The following is a 7,635-nucleotide window of genomic DNA, read 5'->3' as shown; positions in this document are numbered from 1 at the left end:
CCTGCCACCCCTCCCCGCTACCAGGAAGCACTGTGCTGGGTCAACACACGTACTTCAGACCCAAAGGGCCAGGAGCTGGGACCGGGCTCGGAGGCTTCCAGGATCCATGGAACTCACATCAGATACAGTCCCCAGGAAGGTGGGATGTAGAGCCACTTAGAGGGTGGAGTCAGCCCTGACCAAACTGAAGGGTCAAAAGCAGACAGCAGTGAGGGATAATAATAGAAAAATAATCGGATAGTAAGAGCCACATTTTCTTACCTGATCATTGTATGCCCAGCGTTTTACATGTTTGCTGTCCTTTCATTCTGGCAACCACCTTAGGTGCAGAAACCAGCATTAGCCCCGTCCTACTGAGGCATGGGAGTCTCACAAGGTCACAGGATAGTCGGGTCCAGACCTAGTCTTGTGAGCGCAGGGTGTCTGACTCCATCACCCACTCCCCTCTGCTCCTAAGCCCGCTGAGAACAGAAATCTGTTTCTACGGTCGGTTTTCTGATCTGTGACCACAGGGTTCCAGGCTCTGAGCTCTTATGAAGCCAAGGCAGAACCAGACCAGAAACAGGCCAAACCCTCTCCTTTTGGCAAATATCAACCTCTGTAAGAGCTCCCCCAGCAGCTCAGCAGTAGAGAATCTGCCTGCCAATGTGGGAGATGTGGGTTTGATCCCTGGGTTGGAAAGATCCCCGACCTGGAGGAGGGCATGGCAACCCACTCCAGTGTTCCCACCTGGAGAATCCCGTGGGCAGAGGAAGGAGCCTGGTGGGTGACAGTCCGTGGGGTCGCAGAGTAGGGCTGAGAGAACTGAGCGCAGCACACACAATGCCTGTGAGTCCTGACACCAACGAGGCCAGACACGTAAAAGGGCAGGGCAGGGCAGATCCCATTCTCTGCTGCTCCTGACATAGTGCAGTGGGAGCTCTGGGAGCCTGAAGAAGGGCAGGGGCCTGGCCATGGAAGGAGGGGTCAGCGGACCTCCTGGGGAGCTGCTGTCTGATTTGAAACCTGAGGCATGAGTAAGACAGCCAGGTGTGTGCTGGTGGTGAAGGCATTGGGAGATTATAAGGCAAATAACCCATGCGAAGACCTGGCAGTAGGAGAGAGTGCAGAGCCTGGCAGAAGTGGAGGTCTGGGGACTAGAACTTGGAGGGCACAGTGAAGGGAGAGAAAAACAGGGCTGTGGCTGTTCAAAGGCAGAGCCATGACGTTCGGTTTGCCTCTAGAAAGATCTATCAGGCTTCAGGGCACACAGGGAAAGAGTAGCCTTCTCTGCTTGCATGGCATGCGTGATATGTTGCTTCAGTCACAGTCAGACTCAGCAGGGTAGGGCTCTTACAAATCCCTAGGCCCCCAGGAAAAAAGCGAAAGTGTTAGCTGCTGAGTCCAGTCCAACTCTCTGCAACCCCATGAACCAGGCTGCTCTGTCCGCAGGATTCTCTAGGCAAGAATACTGGAGTGGGTTCCCATGCCCTCCTCCAGGGGATCGTCCCTCCTCCAGGGGATGTTCCTGACCCACGGATGGAACCCGCATCTCTGATGTCTCCTGCACTGGCAGGTGGGTTCTTTACCACTGGAACCACAATGGGATAAACACCACTGTTATCATGGGTTCAGGGGTGGAGCTTCTAAGTTGGGTCTGGGGAAGGGTCCAGAGAAGGCTGGCAGAGCCTCCTGCTGCACTAGAGGACGCACCAAGGCCCTGGAGTGTGCCCCTGGGGGAAAGAGGGCCAGAAACTCAGGCGGAAAGAACCCACAACCTGCCTGTATGGACCCATGTGCCCTTGGCAGGCACCACCATGGGGCTGGGGATCCAACTCCGTCAGAGCTTCGGGGAACCCAGAGCCGCTGTCGGGGGCAACCAGATCTCCTTTCTCTTCCCTTCCGATCGGTCCTCCCCACTGCCGCCAGACGAATCTGGTATGAAATAGCCTCTCGTATCATCTGTCTGCTCGGAGCTGCTCAGTGCCGTTCAAGCTGTTAACCCCGCAGAAGCCTTAAACTGGACTAAGGCAGCCGCCCCACACTGTACAAGTAGTCATCACCTTCTTCACTTCCACACGCTCCCAATTTTGAAAAAGTCACTTAAATTTAAGGATGTAATAGAGAAGGCAGTGAAAACGGTTAATTGTCTTAAATGTCACCTTCTGAGTACACACAGTTTTCAGATTTGATGTGAGGCTGTGGGGCGCACACGCAAACACTTCAGCTGCTTACTGAAGGATGATGTTTTGTCCACACAAAGCTCTTATTTTATTGCTCAAGCTGTGAGCTGAACTAGCTGCTCTTCCTGGAAAATACCATCTTCATGGAAAAAGTGACTGGACAAACTATGGTTCTGATTTATTAGACATTTTCTCAAAAATAAGCAAAGTGAATTTGTCAATTCAGGGGGAAACATCAGACAGTTTTTGTTGCCAATGACAGAATTTGAGAATTCGAAAGAAAATTAGACTCTTGAACACTCACCAGTGCTTTTGAGATTGACAGCTCCCCAATCCTGGAAGACTTTTCTCATGAGACCAGTGGTGATATTGATAAATGTGATGTTGAATATGATGTACTGAAATGTGTCAACGTTGGGAAGAGTTGTCTACCTCATAGAATCACACTACATTTTAAAAGATCAATGAACAATAAGCGGAGCTGTGATTACAAAATCAACCATAGATTAAAATAATCTACTCAAAGTGCAAGACTGACCAGTGAATTTTTTAAAAATAAACTTAATTTTTTAAATGCATTTTATTGAATTATAGTTGATTTACAATGTTATGTTTATCTGTACAACAAAGTGCTTCAGTTATACAAATATATATTACTTTTCATATTCTTTTCCGTTATGGTTTATTATAGGATATTGAAAATAATTCCTTGTGCTAGTCCACAGTAGGACTTTGTTGTTTATCCATTCTATAGTTAATAACTTGCATCTGCTAATCCCAAATCCTCAATTCATCCCCCTCAATCCATCCTACCTCCTTCTTCCCCTTGGCAACCACAAGTCTGTTCTTTAAGTCTAAAAATAAACTTTATTTTAAAGCAGTTCTTGATTTAATGACAAATTATGAAGCTAGCTTGGTGAGTTCCCACTTAACCAGTGCACAGTTTGCCCTATTATTAACATCTTGTATTAACATAATACATTTGCTGTGATTAATGATCCGATATGGACACGTGATTATCAGCTAAAAGTCCATTACTTATTTAGGTTTCCAGAGTTCTTACCTAATTAACTTTTTCTGTTCCAGAACCCCATGCAGGGTATCATATTACATTTAGTCACCATGTCTTTTCTTGCTCTGACAATTTCTCAGACTTTCCTTGTTTGTGATGATCACCTTGATAGTTTTGAAGGATTTTGGTTATGTACTTTGCAGAATGTTCCTCTTATGAATATGTCTGATATTTTTCTCATGACTGGACTGAGGTTATGGCTTGGGGGATAAAGACCATGGAAGTAAAATGGTGTTCTCACCACATCATATCAGAAGTACATACTATCAATCTGATGTGTGACTGTTATGTTCACTTCAGTCACATGGTTGAGGTAGTGTTTGTAGTTACTCCACCATTAAGTTACTCTTTCCTTTCATAACTGTCATTGTTGGAAGGAAACTGCTAACTGCAGCCCACACTTGAGGAGTGGGAAGTTAAACACCCGCTTCCTTGAAGGCAGAGTGTACACATATTTGAAGTTGTCCACATAGAAAATTTATCATTTCTCCTCCATTTATTTGTTTTTTCAGTCATTCTTGTACATCAATATGGATTCATATTTATTTTATACTTTGGGTTATAATCCAGTATACTTCTTTATTAATTTTGTTCCTTAATTTTTTTTAGTTTTGGGCACCATCAACTCTTGCATTTGACTCCCATGTCCCTTTGATGTGTCCCCATCATTGTGTGTGTGTGTGTGTGTGTATGTATGTGAAAGCGTTGAGGCTCATCTTGCCTCATCCTGCCTCAGCCCTACTAGAAACAACCATTTTTCCCAGGACCTCCAGTTTCTTGTATTAGAGAATGGTATTAGAAATCAAGATCTAGGTGCTAAGTGCTCATGGATTTTAACATAACAGAGAACTTGGTTTCAGATTCAAATAACCTTTAGGGAGCTACAGCTTGTCAAGTTTGGGTTTAATAGGATTACATGTACCTGTTTCTCTCTTGCACAAGGACAGGGGCTTCTGTGATTTGTTACTCTACCATGGTCAGAATGTAATGCCAGGCATATATCTGGCGTTCAGATATGTTTGTTGAACAGCTGACCCAGTGAAACCGTCTCTTCCAGTGACTGATCAGGCACCTCTGCTGGCTTTACACCTGAATGAAATCTGTTTTTCCCCATTTCCCTAGGGCAAAAACCAAGTACTTACATCTTGGAAAGTCAAAGTGTTAGTCTCACCGTCCTGTCCAATTCTTCGCAACCCCGTGGGCCCACCAGACTCCTCTGTCCATGGAATTCTCCAGGCAAGAATACTAGAGTGGGTAGCTATTCCTTTCTCCAGAGGATCTTCCCGACTCAGGGTTTGAACTTGGGTCTCCTATACTGCAGGCAGATTCTTTACAGTCTGAGCCACCAGGAAAACTCCATCCTTTCATGTGAATTAAGTGAAATTTACATCTTGGAAGTTGTCTAGCAGGAAATAACTGGTCATTGTATTCAGGGCCAGTGGACATAGAATAGTCAGCTGCACTCAAATGTAATCTCAGAACGTAAATAGACCAGGAGCAAGCAATTATCCAGTGAATTAAAAAACTGTAGGCAGCTAACCTCAGTAATGGAATGTGAAAAAGATCTTATGCTGGCTAATGGTCAGATTGATCCAGATTCAAAAGCTATCATTCCTCTTGAAAATGATATGCGAACGTGACCAAGTCCTTGCTCCCTCAATATTTTAGCATTTGCTTTCTGACAGGCATGAGATAAAAGGAGGTACAAAGAAGACAACAGAAACAGATGATGCAAAAAAGAGAATTCAACTTGTGGTGCTCTTTGCCAGGCACATGTGGGTAAATGCCAAACGCTGCTTTTTCAGATATTTCAGGCTAGAATCACAGCAGCGTCCTTTTTGCCACTCACTTGGTATATGAAAATTTTTTGGCCCAGATGGTCTAGATGTGTGCTATTCAATACAGTAGACACTACCCACATGTGACTATTGAGCAGTTGAAATGTGGTTAGTGGGACATGTTGAAAAGTAATATTTGGAATATATGGGACTTATTTAAAATATATAATTAAAATTAATATCATCCATTGCTTCTTACCATTTTTAAACATGGCTAATGGAAAACCTTAAATTTCACAAGTGGCTCATACAGTGTTCTGAGTGGATACTGCAGCCTCACTTTACCATCTGATATTCCGGTTAGCAGAGGCCTTGGTTCAAGTCATTTCTCTGTCCCATATGACTGCTCACTTGGCTTGAAAGCCCTGCTTTTAACTCCAAGCCATGGTCTCTGCCTGCCTTTGCAAAGCAAGGTAATTAACTTAAGATCATTCAAAACAGGCTCTTGCCTGAATCCTGATAACATCACGTGGAACCCCCCACCTGAAAGGTCATCTCCCAGCAAATCTCAGGCTGGCCATCAGGCAAGATCTGAGGACAAAGAAAGGGTTGTTGATGAAGCGTTCCAATCCTTAGAGGAAGGTCAATCCCAAATTCATGCTTTCTCCTTTCCAAGTCCTCTTGCACCTGAGGAAACCTTCATTCCCCTTAGAAGCTCCCCTCAAAGACCCCTATCTCTGAGCCTCTCTGCCTTTCTACTCTGCCAGAGCTCTCAGCAGCAGCCCTGGTTTCGTGGCAGGCATGGAAGCCTCCCTAGAAAAACTCCCTCTGAGCTGCTCCCCTGGCCAGGCTGGCTCCCAGACACTGGCCTGACATCCCACAAAGGCTAATTAGAACCCAGTTCCGTGTTCTGTGTTTGTATTCGTCAAAGGCAATCTTCTACCACAAGGGAAGACAGGATGTGGTAAGACTTACTTGATATTCCTTGTTTCAAAATACATCACCATGCTTCCGGTCACTCAGGCCTGAAAGGTCTTTAATCTCTCTTCTTCCCTTGTCTGGTCAGTGAACAAGTCCTGTGACCTTTGCCACTAGATCATTCCCCTGTTAGGACCCTTTCTTCACCTTTCCATCCTCCTGGCTTCCCTAGTGGTTCAGACACTAAAGCGCCTGCCTGCAGCGTGGGAGACCTGGGTTTGATCCCTGGGTCAGGAAGATCGCTGGAGAAGGAAATGGCAACCCACTCCAGTCCTCTTGCCTGGAGAATCCCATGGACAGAGGAGCCTGGTAGGCTACAGTCCATGGGGTCACAAAGAGTCGGACATGACTGAGCATTCACTTTCACTCCCCCTTTCCATTCCCCTACACCAGGCCATTACTTTGCCCAGAGTCACTACAATAATGGCCCCCAGGTTCCATGTGGCTACTGATCTCACACGTCTACTCCTAACACCAATCTGGCAATCAGGAATCTTCATCCCCCTTTAGTGATAACAGAGATTTGGGGGAGGGGGAGTAAATGTGTGGCTAGAAGTGGCAGAATGACACAGAAAGCATGCCTGAGTTCACAGTGCTCTTATGAGCCTTCTACACTGGTTTCCCTATCTCTGTGAAATGAGAAAGGAAGAACTGAGGTCCTATCTGTCTAAGTTGTTTCAGTTTCTCCATAAGTCAATGTGTGAATGATAAGTGAAAAGTTTAATCCATCACCTAGGCGTTCCAAACATCTGGCTGTTGCAGGTTGTAGGACCCAGCTGGCTGACATGTTGGAGTCTTGACTTGTTGGGATCTATACTTAGGTCTATGTTTTATATTGCTCACTGTGTTTTGCTTTGTGTATGTCTCATATATGTCATTAAATAGTCAAATATTTTCTTAAATAAACATGCTAAAGATATTTACCAATATGCTTTGCCTCCTTACTAACCTTTAAGCTTTATAAGGATGGAAGTTGTATCCTTATCTTTATGGCATCCCCTAGCAGGGCCTCTTTCCCTTCGATGTTCAGGAAAGGTTTGTTGAATTGAATACTTTCTGATGCCTGGTGGATAAAGTCCCATCTGTTAAGGAGGCAGGTGAAGTCCTTCCCAGTCCACACAGCCATAATTTAATTTCACAGCCTTGGCTCAGCCACTCCCCGGCCCCTTCCCCTGCCTCCAGTGTTCAGCCACAATAGGCATCTTCCTCCTGCACTCCTGTTCTACACTAATTATTTCCTCTTTCTGGATTGTCCTTCCCTGTATTCCTGGCATTCTCTGCATCTTTCAAGGCCCCAATTAAATATCACCTCCACCATGATGTCATTCCTAATCCTCTTCTCACTTTGCCTCTATGGAACTCTACACATACCCTTGTTAAAAGTCCAATTATATCATAATGATCTATTTACAAATCTTTCCTCGCCAGCTAGAGTTATGCTCTGTGGGGAAAGATTAATTACTTCCAGAACCTAGTGAGGCAGAAAAATATGTTACTCTAAAATAGTATTTTATTTTATTGCAGGAGGATTAAGCAAAGGAAAAAGAGTGAGGATTCAGGACATGGTGGCAGGGGGTGGGGGATGTCTTGATTGAAAACATAATTAAGAAAAGTTTCTTCTAGTGTTATTCAATAAAAAGGAATT

The sequence above is a fragment of the Muntiacus reevesi genome, chromosome 1 (assembly GCF_963930625.1).
Source record: "Muntiacus reevesi chromosome 1, mMunRee1.1, whole genome shotgun sequence".
In the NCBI taxonomy this organism is placed as follows: domain Eukaryota; kingdom Metazoa; phylum Chordata; class Mammalia; order Artiodactyla; family Cervidae; genus Muntiacus; species Muntiacus reevesi.
Note: the sequence above shows the minus strand (reverse complement) of the source record.